We start from the raw sequence: 20,777 nt of genomic DNA, 5'->3' as shown, positions 1-20,777 counted from the left end.
TAGGAAAAATAACTGCCTAGTGTAGATATTAAAGCACTAGTTAGAATACCATATAGCCCTGAAGAAGTGATTCTCAAAGTGTGGTCCCCAGACTGGCAGCATCACCATCAACTAGGAACTGGTTAGAAATGCCTCACTCCAGACCTATTGAATCAGAAACTCCAAGTTGGGTCCAGCAATCTGTGTTTTAATAGACTTTCCAGGTGATTCTGGTACATGTCTTCTCTCTCAAGATTTCTTCTCTGTCTCTGTCTCATTAGTTTAAAATCAGGGTATATTACCATTCTTCTGGTTTCATTAGCTTAGTCAGCAATAGGCTAATGTCTCCTCGTTTTAAATGGAATTTTATTTTCCATAAATAACATAAATAAAGTAAAAAACACCTGCTGGAGATTACCTTTCTTATTCACACGTCCAAATTTCTAAAAGAGAAAGGCAATTGTCCAGAGAAAGGCAAATTTTATCTTTTAAAAACTAAAAAATATTTTAAATTATATGCTTTAATCAAACAAATACGTTTTAGAATCTAGAAGCTAAATGAATGGCATAATTGTGGCAATTTCCAATGTGAATGAAATTACTAAAATATTAGTAGCCTGGCAGAATTATTAGCAAGTCAATCATGTCTTGTGCTTTCTAATATTGATTTATAAAATTTGATGTCTTAAGCTTAAGGCTAAATTATATTATAATAAATCATTTTATACACATTCATTTTCAGCTTATATTCAGGAAATTAGTTCCATAAGCAGATAGTCTTTTACAGGTGAAATAATTCCCTGATCAATTATTGCCCATTTGTGAGCTTAATAGTAGAAAGCTGTGATTTGTAATATTTTATTATAATATTTTAGCAAGTAAAATTAAAGAAAAGCTAAAATTTGAAATATTTCTATGGGGAAAAAAATGTTTTGAGTAACTGCTTTTTCCCAGAAGAAAATGTTTTTAAGGAGGAAATAGAGAAATAACAAATATTCTTATTTTCCTTTCCAGATCACTAAATGATCATTTTCAAGAAATTTATGAATACTAAAATTCAGCTCAGTTATCTTTAGCCTTCTAGTTGCCCATATATCATTAGAGTATATCGGTGTATCTCTTGTTCTTGCTCTACTCATTGTCTTTTCTTCATAATGTTCTCTTTACCGTAGAAGGGCAAAATACAACATCAAAAGAGAAATTATATTTAATTCAAAAATACCGCTCAAGTGTGGCCTTAACTTAGGAATTTTTATAGACACAAAACTGCAGTATTTTTTATTTGAATGCCTGTTTAATTTTCATTTATATCCATGGCAATACTCAAATCAAACATAATTATCTCCCTGGCCTCTGCACCTATGTGGGCTTTTAGTGTGACACTGAGTCTGTTGCCATTTAGGGCCTAAAGGTGAATTGTCACTGCTGATCTTCAACTTTGCTCCAGGCAATGTGATTCATATGTCAGGTGATAAACAGCCCTGTGACCAACAGCCATAGTTTTCTGATACAGTTATTCACTCAAAGCTGACAGAGATGAGAAACGTTTGCCATCACAGCAAAATAAAGATGTAGGATTATTCCCTTTGTGAAGGCCACACGTAGCTTGTAGAGTTTTGACATTTATGAGAAATAAAACTAGGAACTTTTGAAGGTTTTTAAATCACTCTTACAAGGTTACTTGCTGTTTTCAAACCCTTCAGAATTCGAAATGATCAGATCATGCAGAGAATTGATGCTGTAAATCAATGAAAGAAAACAGAACTTAAAAACCCAGAGGACATGAAATACTTCTGCCTAATACCACCCACACAATCCCTCATTTCCAAACTGGTTCATTACACTGTATTTTATTGTTAGGAATACTATGACCTGTGCAATAAAACTGGGAGATTTACCACAGTGACACACAAGTTTTGGGAAAAATAAGAAAATATTCCAAGTTTGCATTCAACATATTCTCTCTGCTTCTGATATTCCTTGCCTTCTTTAATCCATATTTTTCACAGTCCATATCTACCTTTCTCAGTGTGTATTTGTAGCCTTGTATTATAAATGTAGCAAAGGAGTAGTTTTAGAACATTCTTTCTCTCAGAAACTCCAATAGAACATATAAGAGCTAAGTCTAATATTTTCTCTGTTACTATGTAGCAGTAAATAAAACTCAATAGGATAATACCAAATAAGTTTTTAAAACATGGCAAAAAAGGACCCTTGATATCTATTAGGTAACTCATACAGATTTTCTTAAAAACTGCTAGTCTATATTTTGCCTCAAAATATATAATTTCCCCTCCTTCCCAAAAATAATGCCAGTGCCAGACAATATTTGACACTTATGACCAAAATTCTAACTTTAAGCCAATAATAAGAATTTATTTTTCAGATGTCTAGTAATATGATAGTATTTTTAATGTATTCAAAGTTTAATTTAAAAATGAAATTCCAGCCTATTAATAACATATAACCAAAATATATGGAATATAAAATTATACAAAATTAGATTGTTACTTTTTTTATGCGTCTAGAACTTTATTTTATCATTGTATAGCTCATTACAGAGCATAACTGATGAAATAAATTTAAATTATACCACATATTTGTCTAATAAAAATACAAATCAAAGCATTTTCTATATGCATAATGTAACTTTTAAAATCTATATTATTCAAAGAAAAATGCTTCTTCAGCTACATTAATTTTTCATTATTTTTGTGTCTCTAGAATGCAACCAATTTGACTTGAAGCATCTCGGTAAAGTAGATGAACAATTAAACAAAAATATCCCCAATGTGTAAGTTATATTTAAATTTAACTTATTCACCTATTTTTTGTTATATTTTCCCCCTCAAAAAAACCTACAAATCTATGTATAATGATTCAGATCAAACATATGGTATGTTTTCCTTTCTGTAAGAGAGAATTGCAAAAGAGTAAACTAAATGTGATCCATTTCTATATAAAATAATAATTATTACCACCACTATTATCTGCATATTTATATTTATATGAGAAATATCTGGTGAAATGGACATACAACTAATAGATGTGGTTATCACTTTGGGATTGGAGTGTGTTTATAATGTAAGAGAATTATATTTTCTAAGTCATGTACTGGTTTTTTTGTGTGTGTGTGTAAGGAAGATCAGCCCCGAGCGAACATCCATGCCAATCCTCCCCTTTTTGCTGAGGAAGACTGGCCCTGAGCTAACATCTATTGCCTATCTTCCTCCTTTTTTTTCCCCTTTTTTCTCCCCAAAGCCCCAGTAGATAGTTGTATGTCATAGCTGCATATCCTTCTAGTTGCTGTATGTGGGATGCCGCCTGAGCATGGTCTGACAAGTGGTGCATCGGTGCATGCCCGAGATGCTGAACCCGCGCCGCCAGAACCACTAAGCCACAGGTCCAGCCCATGTACTGTTTTATTTGTAAGGAAACTGCTTAAATTTATAATCAGGGAAAAAAGGTAAAACACAAAAAGATAAATTGTCTTATGTATCTACAGCAATTAATCTAATTAACCTATAAATGGTATTCCCTTATATCTTTTTGCAAATATTGAATTTCTGCATACTAGAACAAATTCTGCTCCCATAAAATGGTTGGAAATTACTTCAGGTAATATTTAGATAAAATATTTTTATTTTATTTTCTATTATTTCTTGCAACTCTTCCAAATACGATGTGATGATTATTTTTCAAGTTTTATGTGGTGTTGATTTTAAGTATGTATATGTCCATGTATGTAATATTTTCATTCCTTTCATTTGTTCTCTTTTATTCTATGATCCACATAACTGTAGCAGGGCCCCAAATTGCAATGAAAAGAAATAGTCAAATGAATATGTTATCAAAATATATTAAATTTTATGTCACGTATAGTATTTAAGAGTTTAGAAAATTCTTTTAAATATTTTCTCTCTCTCTCTTCTCTCTCAAATCAATGGTTTATTGCAATTTTCTTGTAAATCCATGCTTATGTCATTAAATTTCCTCTACCTGCCATTGCATTTTCTGCAATATAACAAACAATACATAGCTTATACAGTAAAGTTTTTAGTCTAACAAACGTAGCAGTGGAGGGAAGGACTCCAGTGAATGTCTAGTAAATATACTAATATATTTAGAAACATGATTTTAATTCAATTGAAGATTAGGAGAACTCCAAAGCTCTAAGGTGAATATTTTTTCAAAGATGAAACAGAGATTTAAAAAATTAATGAATGTAACTTAGGGGTGAAAACACAAATTATTATGTCTGTTTAAATATAAGTAGAGTTATGGATGTCAGAGCCATTCATTAACCTGCAAATGTCCCAATTATTTATATATCTTTATCTTTTTCATTATTTTTTTCATTTTATCTGATACATTGAAAGATGAATGTGTTGTACATTTTCAGTTAGTACTTCTGTGACTGGGAAAAATGTAAATGCCAAAGAAAAAATATCATGTATAATTTGCATTTACCATTGAGCAAAACTACCAAAATTTCAGAATTTTTTAAGACATGGATTATTAGGGGAAAAAACCTAAAGAAAATGAAATTTTGTCTTCCAATTTTCAGGGTTGCACAGTACATTTATTTTTAATTTGTTGAAACAATCTTGTGAGGCAAGAGTATGTCCTTTTATAAAATAAGAAATTAAATAAAAGTTAAACGAATTGCCTCAGGATGCAACAAAATGGAATCAGTATTTTTTTAAAAGGCTATTGCTGTACATATATCCCTTTCATTTTCTTCTAATACACTGGACATAAGCATCAGTGCAATGTTAATTGACTTATACCTGGCAGTTTTTATGGATTCTAATCTCAGAAGTTTTCATATGAAAGAGAAATCATTCAAATAATCCTACAAATTAAACCACAAACTAAGTTTTGCTAAAATTGCTCATAATAGACTTCCACTTTCTGATGTATTGGTGAATAGATAGTCTGAAGTGCCTAAGCGAAACTTGACAAAATAACTACATTTGGGGGGAAATTTTTTTTTTCTGGACTGTTTGGCTCACAGGAAGTGCCTATCCTGTCCATCCTCCCCCACTCTCAAAACCAGGTGAAATGACACTGGACAGAGAGTCTTAAACACTCTTCAAAGTCTATGATGTCTTGAGGGAAAATGCCTAGATCTCCTGCAGCAATTGGGAAATTTAGCCTTGGTAAGGAATGAAATGCGGCTGCTGAACCGAAGCCTCCTTTTCAGGGAGGCTATAGTAGTCCTGGACTCCTAAGAAAAGCAAAGAAAACCACATGTGAGCAAAGCGTCCTCTATTTTGGCTATCAGGGTTACTATCTGCTTCCTTTGGCTTTCTTTTTTCATCCCACAGCTTTCCAAGGCTTTCAACTTTCTCATTAGCTTAAATTTCAGCATATAGGAAAAATCCTATGATTCTAATTAAAGCTAAAATAATTTAGAAAAACATTTTGCCTCTGGCTGACTTTCAAGAATAAAGAGTCGAGAGAATGAGAATTAAGACTCAAGGCCAATCAAAGGCTTCAGGTTTCAAGGAGTTACTTATTATCTCCACACTTTAATGTTAAACCTCCTGGCTTTACTAGGAGGGTGTAAAGAAAAAATACTACATAAAATACACAGGTAAAGTAAAAACAATTTGTTTCAATTTCTTCAAAATAATATCTTCATTACATGTCAATCATAAAACTTCATGTGATTATACAAGTGGGATTTTTCTTTCATATATCTTCATTTTTTTTTTTTTGTGGTTAAAAACATGTAACGTGAGATTTGTCCTCAACAATTTTTTAATTGTGTGATACAGTATTGTTATCCATAGGCAGAATGTAACTATACCCCTGTATTATTTGTACAGCAGATCTCTAGAACTTATTCACCTTGCACAACTGAAACTTTATACCTATTGAATAGAAATTCCTTATTTCTTCCTCCCTCCAATGCCTGGCAACCACCATCTTACTCTCTGTTTCTACTGGTGTGACTATTTTAGGTACTTCATGGAATTGGAATCAAGAAGTATTTATCTTTCTGTGACTAGCTTATTTCGTTTAGCATAATGTTCTACAAGTTCATCATGTTGTTGGATATGGCAGAATTTCCTTCTTCTTATTTTTATTTTTTTGTGAGGAAGATTAGCCCTGAGCTAACATCTGTTGCCAATCCTCTTTCTTCTGCTGAGGAAGATTGGCCCTGGGCTAACATCTGTGCCCATATTCCTCTACTTTATATGTGGGACTCCCACCACATCATGGCTCGATAAACAGTGTGTAGGTCTACTCCCAGGAACTGAACCCGCAAACCCCAGGCCACCAAAGTGGAGCACGTGAACTTAACCACTATACCACCCAGCCAGCCCCAAATTTCCTTTCTTTTTAAGTCTAAATAATATTCCATTGTATCTAAATACCACATTTTCTCTATCCATTCATTCATCCACAGACATTTAGGCTGTTTCCATATCTTGGATATTGTGAACAATGCTACAATGCACATAAGGGTGCATGTATCTCTTCAAGACCCGGATTTCAATTCTTTTGGGTATATACTCAGAAATGGGGCTGCTGGATCATACGGTAATTCTATTTCTAATTTTCTGAGGAACTGCTATCCATAGCAGCTGTGACATTTTACGTTCCCAACAGTGCACAAGGATTCTTATTTCTCCACATTCTCACTAACACATGTTATCTTGTGATTTTGATAAGAGCTATCCTAACAGGTGTTAGGTGATCTCGTTGTAGGCTTGATTTGCATTTCCCTGATGATTGGTAATGTTGAATCTTTTCATATACCTCTTGACCGTTTGTATGACTTCTCTGGAGAAATGTCTACTCAAGTCCTTTGCCCATATTTTAATTGGGTTATTTCTTTTTTTGCTATTGAGTTGTAGGGGGTCCTTATATTTTTTGGATATTAACCCCTCATCAGATATATGGTTTGCAAATATGTTCTCCCATTCTGTAGACTGTCTTTTCAGTCAGTTGATTATTTCTTTGGCTGTGCAGAATCTTTTTAGTTTGATGTGGTTCCATTTGTCCAATTTTTATTGTTATTGTTGTCTTTGTTTTTGGTGTTAAATAGGGCAAAAACTTAGTTCCTTGCTTCCCATGTAGGAAAGTTCCAGTTCTTCCCCACTGTGTTTCTTTCTGGTATGTCTCCTTTACTTTTACATGGAACACTTCACTTATGACACTTCTGGTCACCAAATGTGTGGAGGTTTTTCCCCCATAACAAGAAATTTTCTGTGACACTAGCTGGATGTCCTACAATTTAACTCAATACTGACAATGTCTACCCAGAGATAACATCAGATTTGACAGATTAAAAACTCAGTCCCACATGACTGCCCTCCCCCCAACAAACACGTCAAATGCCAGTCGCAAACCCAGGTTATCACCTATGCTTCTGACCAACTGGCTATAGATCAGAAGTTCCAACGACCCCCTCCTTGGATTCAATTAATTTGCTAGAGCGGGTCACAGAACTCAGGGAAACAGTTTCTTACATTTACCAGTTTATTAAAGGATATGGTAAAGGATATAAAACAGCCAGATGAAGAGATACACAGGGTAAGGTCTGGGAGGGAGCAGGAGCTTCTGTCCCCGTGGAGCTGGGGTGCATCACCCTGCTGGCGTGTGTGTGTTCGCCAACCTGGAATCTCTCCAAACCTACTACTGAGATTTTATGAAGCCTTCTTCATGTAGACATGATCCATTGTTTATTCTATTCCTAGTCTTTCACCCCTCTCTGGAGAATGGGGGTAGGGCTGAATATTTCAAGCTTCTAATTGTGGCTTGGTCTTTCTGGTGACCAGCCCCCATTCAGGTGCCTGCCCGAAGTTGCCTCATTAGAACAAAAGATGCTTCCTACTTCTCTTATCACTTGGGAATTTACAAGGGTTTTTGGAGCCCTGTGTCAGGGATGGGGTCAAAGACAAATATTAGAACAATCGATGCTCCTAGTGTTGTTATCACTTAGGAAATTACAACGGTTTTAGGAGCTCTGTGCCAGGAATCAGGGGAAGAGACCAATATATATAGCTTCTGTTATCTCACAGGTGTCATATCCAAGAAATCATTGCCACAACCAATGTCATGAAGATTTTCCCCTATGTTTTCTTCTAGGGATGTTACAGTTTCAGATCCTAAATCTTGAATACATTTTTGTGTATGGTGTAAGATGAGGGTTCAATTTCATTTTTTCTCATGCAGATATCCAGTTTTCCCAACACCATTTGTTGAAGAGACTGTCTTTTCCTCATTGTGTATTTTTGGCATCCTTGCTGATTATCAGTTGACCATTTATGCATAGGATTATATCTGGGCTCTCTATTCTGTTCCATTAGTCTATATGTGTGTCTCTGCAGTATCATACTGTTTTAATTACTGTGCCATTGTAATATAACTTGAAATCAGTAAGTGTGTTGCCTCCCGGCTTGGTTCTTCTTTCTCATGATTGCTTTGGCTATTAGAGATCTTTTGTGGTTCCATATGAATTTTAGGATTGTTTTTTCTATTTCTAAAAAATACCATTGGGATTTTGATAAGTATTGCATTGAATCTATAGATCACTTTGGGTTGTATGGATATTTTAACAATATTAAGTTGTTTTTCAAAATGATTTTTCAAAATGATTTGTGAGTGTTACTATTATAAAATAGAGTATACTATAATTTGATAAGAAGCATACAACATTTTTAAAGGAGCTATATCTGCTTGGACTAAAAAGGGCAGATGTAATTCAAAATAAAAAGAGGTCTCTGGCCCTGATTTTAATGAGTAGGAAATAGCCTGAAAGCTACTTACGTGCAAATACAGGTGATTTATCAAGGAGAAGGCAGAATGACTCAGAGGTCAGAGCGTAGAGCACTGAGATGGAGACAAGAGCCATGGAGAACACACTCCCAGGGCCTTAATCAAGAAACATTTCTTAAAATGAAGAATTATGTCTTAATCAAGAAACCTTTCTTGCCCTTAGAGTAAGTATCCTTGTAAAAATGTGCATCTCTGGATTTTATACATACAAAGAACCAGTTACTACCATGCTCCTTTCCTTTCTCCCCTTTTGGATAGAAGCGGCTATTGTAGATTTTCTGTCCTTGTTGAACCATTTTACTTTTAGTAAATGGTTCAGCTTTGGAAGCGGATGACTTCTTGTTTGGTCTCAGAGTCTATTTATTCTTCCTGTGAATTTGGACTGGCCTTGTGGATTGCCTTGATCAATAGATTGTGACAGTGGTGATATCCAATATTCTGCAACTTCCAAGTCCACATCTTCAGAGAATTGGCAGCTTCCACTTTCTGTCTCTGAGTGATTGGAGGACCTTAATGGAGAGAGATTCTGAAGAGTTAGAAACAATCTTGGATTTCCCAACCCCAGTTGAGTTCCCAGCTTATGCAACCACACGAGTAACCTCAGCCAAACCAGCTGTGACCAGTCAACTCACAGAATCGTGGAAAATGATAGCAGCACTGTTCTTTTAAGACTTTAAGGTTGAGGGTGCTTTATTACACACAGATTGATAAGTAAAACAAACTGAAACCACAAAAAAACTGTTTCTCTCTTTTATGGGTAGTATTATCAGTATTCTTTGACTTCGTTTTTCCTTTCCATTCTTTCTTTCCCTCCTCACAATTTTCTTCTTCCTTCCACCATCTATCTTCTTTCTTTCTTTCTTTCTTTCTTCCTTCCTTCCTTCTTTCCTTCCTTCCTTCCTTCTTTCCTTTTTTCCTCTTCCTTTTTATTTTACTCTGTAATATTTTTTTCAACCTTCAAAGCTGTTGTGGCTGGACAAAATTGAATACAGTGCCTTTTGGATCCTATTAACTAGGCAAAAGAACTTGCAAGAATCTTAAGATTTTCTTGGTTAGCATCTGATTTACTCTGTAAATCAGTAAATAAAGTAAAGTACAAAGGGACATTTTTCAAAATGATTTGTGAGTGTTACTATTATAAGAATCCCCCTACGCTTAATATGTAATCAAGTTCCTCTTACTAATTTCCATCCATTGACCACCTTAGTTTGCCCTTTGGCTATAAATTCCAACTGCCTTTGCTGTATTAAGAGGTGAGTTCTATCTCTTGCTCCTACTGCAATAGTCTTGAATAGTCTTCCTTGCTATTTTTAACAAGCATTTGGTGAAATTATATATATTTTTTGAAGGAGAATTTTTATTATTTTTAGGTACAGAAATCTCAACAGTGTACATTTAACTCAGTTTGGTGGCAAGTTCTTTAACATTTGTCTTTTCCAGCTTGGCAATGTGAGCCACAGATTTTGGACCTAGACGTTGCCTCCCCAGTGATGGCAGATCTCCTCATACCTGTCACTTAACTGATCCTGATAGCTTTTACCAGCTTAGCCAGAGCTCCTTGGTCATCCAAGTTGGCCTGTGTGAAGGTGACAGTGGTTCAGGTCAACCTGTGGACTAGATGTCCTAGCCTGGCCTTCCCCTTGATAATGCAATCAGTAGGGAACCCTCATCTTATGACACAGGGCAGGGAGGAAGATAACCAGCTCCATGGGATCCATGTCATGTGCAGTCACCAACAGCTAAGCATTCTTGTTCTCCAGCAAGGTAGTGGCAGTGTTAACCCCTGCCCAAAGGCCAGGGGGCCTCTTATTGGCGACATCCCCTTTGCCAGCAGCTTTCTTCTTAGTCCGGGCCAACAATCTCTGCTTCTTCTCTTGCTTTATTTCTGGTTGGTATTTATGGGCCAGCTTAAGCAGTTGGGTAGCTATTTGGCTGTCCAAGGCCTGGGTGAACTGGCTAATCATCGCCAGAGGCACTTTCAGCTGCTTACAGAGGAGAGCCCTGTGCTGCTGCAGCCAGATGGAGTGGGGCCATTTGACAAAGCAGGTGAGAGCCCGCTGGGGCTTGATGTCCCGTCCAATGCCAAAATTTGGGGGACTTTTCTGAAAGGGATTTACTACCTTCTTGGCCTCCTGCCTCTTCATGACAGCAGGCACCAGGCAGGGCTACCTTCTTCCTCTTGGTCTTCTTTTCTTTTGGCATCTCGGGTGGCTAGAGGGGAAATTTTATATATATATATTTATATATATTCTAACACATAGATTGTTTATTTGGAGATTTGAAAAATAATTCTGAATTTTTTAATTTCCTGTTTGTATAATATCAATATTTTGCTTCATTTTGGTTTTATTGATCTTATGTTTTCTAGTGCTCTGAGTTTCATATATGTAAAACATTCTATATATTTGTTTCTTTTCAAACTCTATAAATTAAATTTTCCAAAGGTAATAAATTATAAATTAGTTGTCTGATTCAACAGTGCCATCTCCTTTCTCTCTCTTTACATGCACACTATGTGTATTTTTAATAAATAATGACATTTTGATTTTCGATTTAAATACTACTCAGATTTATTTATGGCCCAGATACTTGCTATTACATTGAACCAGTCATTCATAATTTTTTTTGTGTGTGTGTGTGTGTGTGAGGAAGACTGGCCCTGGGCTAACATCCATGCCCATCTTCCTCCACTTTATATGGGACGCCACCACAGCATGGCTTGACAAGTGGTGCATCGGTGCGTGCCTGGGCTCTGAATCGGAGAACCCCAGGCCGCTGCAGTGGAGCGTGCGCACTTAACCGCTTGCATCACCAGGTCGGCCCCTAACCAGTCATTCATAATTTTTTTATGTTACATCCTTATTATAACTTGAAGGTAGATTGTTCATATTTACATATGCTCAGTAATATGAAATATCCAACTCTATGCAACATTTTATTAAAGTAAATTATCATCTTTTGTTAATGCCTGCATATTTTATACATATGCCTGCAAGTTTTCAACAAGGAAAACTTTGTGATGTATTTGAATTTTCTCCTCTGTGTAATAGTCAACATTTCACACAGTGTCGATTTCAACCCAAAATGTGTATATCCACGATTCATACATAATTTATATGTCCTTTTATTAGTTACCTGAGTGAAAAGAGAATATCTTCTTAGAGTGAAAGAGGATAACTACTGATGATAACTGTTATATAATATAGAAATAGAATTTTAAGTTACACTATCTTGAACAATGCTCTGGTATCACAGTATAGATTTGCAATGACATTCACAAGAACATTAATGACACAAGCCTAATGGATAATTTTTGAGAACTGACTTATGTTCCTCATTGTTTATTATATATGGAAAACTCATAATGTGACTTGATCTTTAATTACATTAGCTATTTTATTAAAAAGTTCAAGTTCATCCTGAACAAACTGGATGAGAGATATTTTGACTTTCTAAAAATGCTGAAAGGAAGAGTAATTTGGCAAGAGTATTAAAATATAAAAACAACCTCAAGCATTTGAGCTAAATCCAGAAATGACAAACATGTTATGTAGCTGTGGTTTTATTTCTGCCTCCATGCTGAGCTGAAAATGGAGACGTATATTGATCAAACTACTGAGGAGAGCACACACTAAAATTTCTTCAGGGTGTTGTTATACTATAATGAATGTCCACAGCTCAAAACACATAATGTGCTAGGAAAATTCTTCCTATCATAGTATATAATCTAGAGTGACATCCTTTTTGCAATTTTTTTGTTATGCCACAGATTTGGATATAGCAAAACATTGCAAAATTAGTTTTAGGAGTCAAATGTATGAAAAGTAAAATGAACAAAAGGTACATATTTTTTCCCTTTCAAAAGGTAAATTATTGGAAAAGGATGTGAACACATTTGGAGGTAATCTAATATGCATTTCATTATTCACAAAATTGCCAATAAATTCAATTATGCATCTTTCCTTTACTGTGACATTAACTTCTTAATGGAATGAAGCACATCTTTCTGTGGAAATATGTAGAACAAACTTATTAGGCATTTAACTTATATTTTTAATTATTTTTGAGTAATTAAAATGAGTAATTACTATGGTTAAATAATGACTTTATCTATTTACAACTTTTATGTTATTTAATAAACTTGACATTTGTCAACCTTTATTCTATGGAAACGGGAAAGAAAATAAATATCCATGTACAAAATCACATTCTTTTAAGCGTAAACATTTTAAAGATACATATATTTTCCTTTCTCTCAATGGAGACATCAATGTGTAGACTTCCTGAATTTAGAAGGATATTTGTTAATGACAAATATAATATGATGTCTAATTCTGGTATCAGGAAGTAAATACTCTGAAGGACTGAATGATCCAAAACAAATCGTTCCTGGGTGTTACATGTTTTTTAATAAAATACCGGGTTATTTAAGAAATAATGGAAATATCTAAGAATCTCCCACCTCCTCCTAAAAATAGGACCATAAACAAAAGAAAATGCAGGATTGTTCTGAGGTCTTTCACTGCAACGTAATGGCATTATGAATGCAGAATAGTAATGAAGTAAGAATACTAGGAGATGTGATCATGACAGTTAACAGTGACCTTCCTCAAACATTTAAGTTTACTGAAACTAAATCTGAAAATTTGTAATTAAATCTAACCATCAAAAGAGAAAAGAAGCTATTCCTAAGTGGATAGTACTTCTGACTCCTAGCCAATACTCAAACAAATAAAAAAACCATAAACCTGCTTTGCAGGTAAAACTGTAACAGGTCATGGGATTTCCATAAATGAAAATCAAGTTAATTATCAATATATAAAAGTCATAGTAACAACTAAGTAGCCACAACAGGCAGCAGGGAAGTAGATTTTTAAAGGGACTTCATATTTGGTAGATCCAGAAACTTAAAAATCTGACAGTCAATCTAAAAAAATAATGTGCAAAACCTGAATATTTAATATTATTTAAAAAATCAGAAAGATATTAAATAAAACCTAAATAAATGAGGAAATATCTCATCTACATGGAAATAAAACCTCAGTATCATATATTTGTGGGTTTTTTTTATTGTGGTAACATTGGTTTATAACATTATATAAATTTCAGGTATACATCATTATATTTCAATTTCTGTATAGATTACATCGTGTACACCCCCCAAAGACTAATTACAATCCATCACTACACACATGTGCCTAATCACCCCTTTTGCCCTCCTCCCTCCTCCCTTCCCTTCTGGTAACCACCAATCCAATCTCTGTCTCTATGTGATTGTTTGTTGTTGTTGTTATCTTCTATTTATGAATGAGATCATATGGTATTTGACTTTCTCCCTCTTACTTATTTCTCTTAGCATAATACCCTCAATGTTCATCCATGTTGTCACACAAGGCCAGATTTCATCTTTTTTTTATGGTTGAGTAGTATTTCATTGCATATATATATCCCATCTTTTTTATCCACTCATCTCTTGGTGGGTACCTAGGTTGCTTCCAAGTCTTGGCTATTGGCGAATAATGCTGCAGTGAACATAGGAGTGCATAAAACTTTACACATTCGTGTTTTCATGTTCTTTGGATAAATACCTAGCAGTGGAATAGCTGGATCATATGGTAGTTCTATTATTAATTTTTTGAGGACTCTCCATACTATTTTCCATAGTGGCTGCACCAGTTTGCACTCCCACCAGCAGTGTATGAGAGTTCCCTTTTCCCCACATTCTCTCCAACACTTGTTATTTCTTGTCCTGTTAATTATAGACATTCTGTCAGGCATGAGGTGATATCTCATTGTAGTTTAGATTTGCATTTCCCTGATAATTCGTGATGTTGAACATCTTTTCATGTGCCTGTTGGCCATCTGTATATCTTCTTTGGAGAAATGTCTGTTCAGATCTTTTGCCCATTTTTTAATTGGTTTGTTTGTTTTACTGTTGTTGAGATGCATGAATTCTTTATATATTTTGGAGATTGACCCCTTATCAGGTATATGGTTTTCAAATATCTTCTCCCAATTGTTGGGTTGTCTTTTCGTTTTTTTGATGGTTCCCTTTGCTGTGCAGAAGCTTTTTAGTTTGATGTAGTCCCATTTGTTTATTTTTTCTATTGTTTCCCTTGCCCCATGAGACATGGTACTTGAAAATATGCTGCTAAAACCAATGTCAAAAAGCATACTGCCTGTATTTTCTTCTACAAGTTTCATGGTTTCAGGTCTTACATTCAAGTCTTTAATCTATTTTGAGTTAATTTTTGTGTATGGTGTAAGATAATGGTCTACTTTCATTCTTTTGCATTTATATTGGGTGTGTAGGGGAGAGGACAGAAAACTTGTCTCTACATTTTACAGATAACTTGTGTCTTTCATTTTACAGAGGACCAACACAAAAAGAGCCTCATCCATGTCTAGATCCAATCTCACTAGGTGATGAAATTATGGACTTAGAGCTAATACTTTAATGAGATCACTCTCTTGTGAATATTTCATTGGAAGGATGGTGAATGTATTTTGCATGTGAGAGGGATGTGAACAACTGGGGTCCAGAAAGTGGTCTGTAGAGGACAGATGCTAGGGTTGCACACATGATCTCTGACTCCTGGTGTTCACACCGTTGTGTGATCCACTTTCTCTGAGTCTGAGCAGGTGACTTGCTGGTAACCAGTAGAATAAGCAAGACAATGGGTGCATGTTTTCACATGTACATGATTAGATTATGTAAGATTGTAACCTGTGTTACTACCGTAATCTCTCTTCCTTGCTAGTTTTGAAGAAGCAAACTACCATGTTTTGAGCTCCATGTCAAGGTGCTGAATGTAGCTTCCAGCCAACACTCAGCAATAAAATGGGACCCTTAGTTCCACAGCCTTTAAAGTAACTGAATCCTGCTAACAACCAAATGAGAGCTTAGAAGCAGATCATTCCCACATCAAGTGTCAGATGAGACCACAGCTTTAGCTAACACCTTGTTAATTACATCCTTATGATACCTTGAATCAGAGGATGCAGCTAAGCCATGCCGAAACTCTTACCCACAGACACTGTGATATAATAATAATAATTACATGTTATTGTAAGCTGCTAATTCTGTGATAATATTGTTATGTTGCAATAGATAACTAATACAGAGGAATTTTATAATGATTCAGAAATCATGGTTAATCTCCAGATTGCTATCATGGAGAAACAACAATTCTTTAGTCAAATCTCTTCTTTTACTTCTTAGAAAATTGTACTGAAAGGCAAATGATGTTAACTGAAATAATATATTTCATGTCTCAAAACAACACTCAAACCATTTTGTGATATGGGTATCTCTTGAATGGGAAAACATAAAGAATGCAGTTATACTGAGGAAGATATCTGACAAAAGGAGAAAGTAATTTGACATACAATGTTTCATTATATTCAGGCAGGAATAGCTTTATGAAGAAACATTTGAAAGAGATAAGTGTCACGGTGAAGATGCTGTGCTAATAGCCTATTTATACCCTCTGTTTTGATGTGTAGTCACATTAAATATTTACAAAATACAAGCTGTAGTTTCTTTTTCCCCAATAAACCAAAGATCTTTCCAAGTTGTATTTTCAACGTTCATGCGACATAAGATATAGAGGTACCTGAACAATGGAGGCTGATTCTTTAAAGATTTATGAACAACTCCCATCATTCAGTAGAAGTTCAAAAGGGAGGGAGAGGATCGTGAATAATCAAATATGTGACTCTTAAAGATACTTCAACACAAAAGTATCCTTTCGCAATGTTGCATGGGGAAATACACTCCACTAGATGGGACTAATGAAACAATGCAATAGTTTGGAGTAATTCACGGTTTTTGAAGGCCAGTCCAGTTAGATATCAAATGCAGGGTCCTCTGCTTTGCTGCCTCACCTTGGGCAACTTTTTCAAGACATTCTTAGAGTTAATATCTTTATGTATTAAGTGAGGATAATAATTCATCATGTAGAGTGGTTGTGATTGTTTGAGTAAATGAATGAGAATGCACACTATGCTATGAAATAGCATCACTAAGTAAAACCATTATTGTTATCATTAGTTCTGCTTCTGCTACTAACGTGTGGTGGGAAATTTGAAATACAACTTTCTGAAATTAATTTCCATGCAGGAGAAATGATGATATTGGAATTAATACTGCTAATAATCTGTACTAACAATTGATAAATTATTTTAATGAATGATGTCCTCTGCTCATGGAAAATAAATTACCAACTTTCAGATGTTTGTCTTAAAATTTTATGAAACATTTCCTTTATAAGGAAACTTACAATGTTAGAAGTCTAATTTTCAAAGGCGTTAACTTACAAAATGCTTTCCTTTATTTGATTTTATTTTAACTAACCATTATATGCCTTTATGCCATTTCATGATTATAATTAATTCTTGAATCAACAATTGTTATATAGTCTTTGATAATGCTACAATGTCATTTAATTCTTTGAACATTGGAAGATGGGAAAATGTATCCAGCTGAAACTTATCTCTTTGAGTTGTTTGTATATAATCAAACATTAAGTAATTATAATACAATTGAATTAAACATGTATATGTGTTTTTGGGAGAAATGTTTTTCTATACCCATCTTGTAAAATGAATCTGGAGGGACAATTTTTCCTATCTTTCAGTAGCAAAATAAACAAATAAAATTAGGTACAACATTTCTAAAACATAGTAAGCTATTTGTGCGCAAATGTAACTCAATTATATTTTTACATTTAAAAATTTTTGAAACAACCTCAAAGTTAATAAATGTGGCAAGTACATTACAAATAACTTGTTTTTATGAATCATTGAAGAGTAAGTTGCTGACATGATGTCCAATCATTCACAAAAAAATTGTTGTGTATATTTCTTACCAACAATCATGTTCTCCTAGAAAACCACAATACAAACATAAAGATCAAGGATTGATATTAATATATTACTATCATCTACTCCTGAAACCATTCAAATTTCTTTAATTATTTTAGTAATATCCATTAAAAGAAAAGGATATAGTTCAGAATTATACATATACATTTATTTGTTATGTCATTTTAGTTTCATTCAATCTGGAAGAGTTCCCAGGTTTTTCTTGACTTTTATAATCTTGACACATGGGAATATTAAAAGCCAGTTATTTTGTTTAATGCCCTTCAATGTGAGACTCTCAGATATTTCATCATAATCAGATTCAGAGTAACCATCTTTGGCAGGTATAACAAAGAAGTGATGCTGTGTCCTTCCCATCCAATCCTATAAAGGAACACCATTTCAATCTGTCTCATTACTTGTTTATTGATTTTGATCTTGAGCACTTGATTAAGATGACACACACTAATATTATTCATTCTAAAGTTACTGGTTTTTTTTTTTTTTCTTGCTTTCTTTTTTATATATATAAGTACTTGGGATGGAGATGTCCTGAGATTTCATCAATCTATTTATTCACTAATTTATATTAGTATAGACTCATGAATTCTCGTTTTATTTAATGGGGTATAATCCATTAATATCATCATCTTGACATTCAAATTTTCACAGTGAAGATATCTTTAAATAGACTTCTGTATCCTTTGGCATGCATTCATGATTCTTTGAGCTCTTCTTTATTTTCTGGCCTAGAAAATACCCCAGTCTCATTTTGTACTTCCATTTCCCCACTCCTTAAATGAGTCATTTCTCCAAGTCATCCTGGTTATTTTAATGGAGAATAGAGTCTAGAAAAGTTTATGGTGCTAGGTGTGCTCATTGCTATTTGTGTGTCACTGCTCACAGGAACATTGCAGTAGACAGAGCTAGGAATATATACGCACACACACCTATGCATATGGACATATTCATATTTATTTCTGTACCTATCTTGATGTGTTGAAATCTCTGAGTTTACAATGATATCTCCAATTTAAATCCAACAACATAGGGTTCATTTCCATTTTCTCCATTTCTACTCACTCCTCTCTTACATGCCCTTTCGCATATTTTTTAGGCTCTAAAAACCAGTAGAGGACTGTTCTTTCCACTTTGATGTTCTCATTACTTCCACTTGTGCACTGACTCCCTACTATGAGCTACTAGCCTACTGTGGATATCTTCCTTACTCCTCTTGAGTATTATAGCCTTAGCCAGGTGCAGCCTCCCCAAATGGATGCCCTTCTCACCCTGCTCTAGTTCCAATACTCTGGGCTGGGCAGCTGCTGCTATCTGTGCCATTTCCCCTGCCCAAGACTGATTTCTTGGCTAATCCTGTTCTGGTTTCAATAGCCCTTGCTGGACTGTCTTGTTCACTTGACTCCAGATCGTGGAGCATCTTGACTCCTTATCAACACACCCACACATAAGCACCTGCCTTGCTCAGCCCCACCTACTGGTTTGTGGATTGGAGTGTTAAGGAAGAGAAGGAGAAGAGGAAAAGGGAAGAACAATTACAGTTTATTTTGATGTGTTGCATCATATGTTAGAATAACAAAATCCACAGAACGAGCCAAATTTTAAATCTCACGTACAAAAAAAAACTCTTGCACATAGCACAAACATTGACATACTGTCTACGAATTTTGAATATTTTGAAGAATGGTCTCCTAAAGGAGAGTCAATTTGAAACTTAGCTACTCATCATATATTAATATTATTAGATTAAATGTTTATGGTTATCATAAAGAAGTTTCTCGTATCATAAGATTAAAAAATCAAATTATTGTTTGATAGAGGAAATTTAAAGTAAGCCTGAAAGTTAAAGTAAAATCAGTAAATTATATATTAAAATTATATTTTAATAAATTCACATAAGCTTAATGCTAAAATATTAGTATGAGATATAATCACTTGTAAACATATTCTGATATAAAGTATCTAATTAAGAAATATAGCAAAGAGCTAGTATTACCTATACTCTGTCAGTATAGATTAAGGAATCAAAAATCTTTCATGACCATGTCACATTATTAATGAATTTATTTCTGGAATTTATATTCTCTTCTACTGATCTATATGTCTATTTCAGATCTAGTCTATAAGGTGTTGAATTGGATAGACATAAAATAACTGGTTATGTCATAAATCCATTGTAATATCATAAGAATTATAGAATGAGTAAAGACAATATATGACTTATTGATCATGGAAGGATGTCAATAATGTTGATCAATGATAATTAAAGGTAATTGGAGAAATCATAATTGACCACAAAATATTTAGATTAAATCAAACAACATCCAACTACACTCAGAATAAGCAGTTTTATACTAGGCTTGTTTCTACTCTAAAACGAGACGTCTCAAAAGGCAGAGTTGCAATTTAAAAATAGCAACAGCCTATAATTTAAAGATACAGCATTCAATACAGACATCTTGTGGGGAAGGAATTAAGATTCCAAAATTGAAGTACAGAAGAAAGGTTTTTCCACCTGGATGATGAAAATAAAAATTGCAAAGAAAGACTCACAGGAAATTTTTGTCTCTAGTCCTCACTTATGGTCCATTAAACGTATCTGAAGCCTCAGCTGATTTAATAAGAAATTCCTAACTCTCTATTTCTTATGGTAAAATCATACCTGGGGTAAGGGAGGGGGGACTAAGAATTATGAACTTTAAATTATGAATAAAATGATAACAAAACATTTTACGTCCATTGATTAATATAAATAACAAAATTGTCAGAGCTCAGTGTTAGAATGTGATGACTCCAGATGATGCATTACTGGTGGGATTGTAAGCAGGTTCCATTTCTGAAGGTTAAAAATATTACTTGCCCGACAACCCAGAAATTCTATTTGCATTTGCCAGTATATACCAAGGGGAAACTTGACCATATGTACTCTAGGAGACATTTCCAAGAATGTTGATAGCATTGCTTTCCATAATAACAAATTTTGGAAAACTAACTCTATTTCATTAGAAATTTCATTTCAGGAAATAGGATGTATAAGCAAAACAGTATATTATATGGCTATCAAATGATTGAATTTGGGTAAAAACAATAATATAGATGAATCATAGAAATATGAGTAACTG

At 34.3% G+C, this 20,777-nt stretch overlaps 1 pseudogene; it reads right to left on the bottom strand.

The window, feature by feature from the left end:
* Nucleotides 1–10,167: 10,167 nt before the first annotated feature.
* Nucleotides 10,168–10,974, bottom strand: LOC131410007 (large ribosomal subunit protein eL8-like; annotated as a pseudogene).
* Nucleotides 10,975–20,777: the final 9,803 nt, after the last annotated feature.

The sequence above is a fragment of the Diceros bicornis genome, chromosome 9 (assembly GCF_020826845.1).
Source record: "Diceros bicornis minor isolate mBicDic1 chromosome 9, mDicBic1.mat.cur, whole genome shotgun sequence".
Lineage (NCBI taxonomy): Eukaryota > Metazoa > Chordata > Mammalia > Perissodactyla > Rhinocerotidae > Diceros > Diceros bicornis.
This window is presented reverse-complemented; position numbering and strand designations above follow the sequence as displayed.